We start from the raw sequence: 266 nt of genomic DNA, 5'->3' as shown, positions 1-266 counted from the left end.
GGGAGGAGAGGAGGAATAATCAGATTAACACACCCAGACCCCCGGCAGGATGTTCTGAGAAATAAAAAGAGGGAGAGAAGGAAGAATTCACACATAAAAATAGAAGCCCACGTAGATTGGCCATATATGGAGTACCGGAGACTTCAGAGGGATACCCTCTTCGGACCACCCCTTCGGCGGAGGAAATCGCTGCTGCAGGAGGCCCCCTTCCTCCCTCCCCAGGCGGTTCACCCGCAGCCGCGCTCAGCCCCCGGCCCCGGCCCCGG

The sequence above is a fragment of the Haliaeetus leucocephalus genome, unplaced genomic scaffold (genome assembly GCF_000737465.1).
Source record: "Haliaeetus leucocephalus isolate CR32 unplaced genomic scaffold, Haliaeetus_leucocephalus-4.0 Scaffold450, whole genome shotgun sequence".
Classification (NCBI taxonomy): domain Eukaryota; kingdom Metazoa; phylum Chordata; class Aves; order Accipitriformes; family Accipitridae; genus Haliaeetus; species Haliaeetus leucocephalus.
This window is presented reverse-complemented; position numbering follows the sequence as displayed.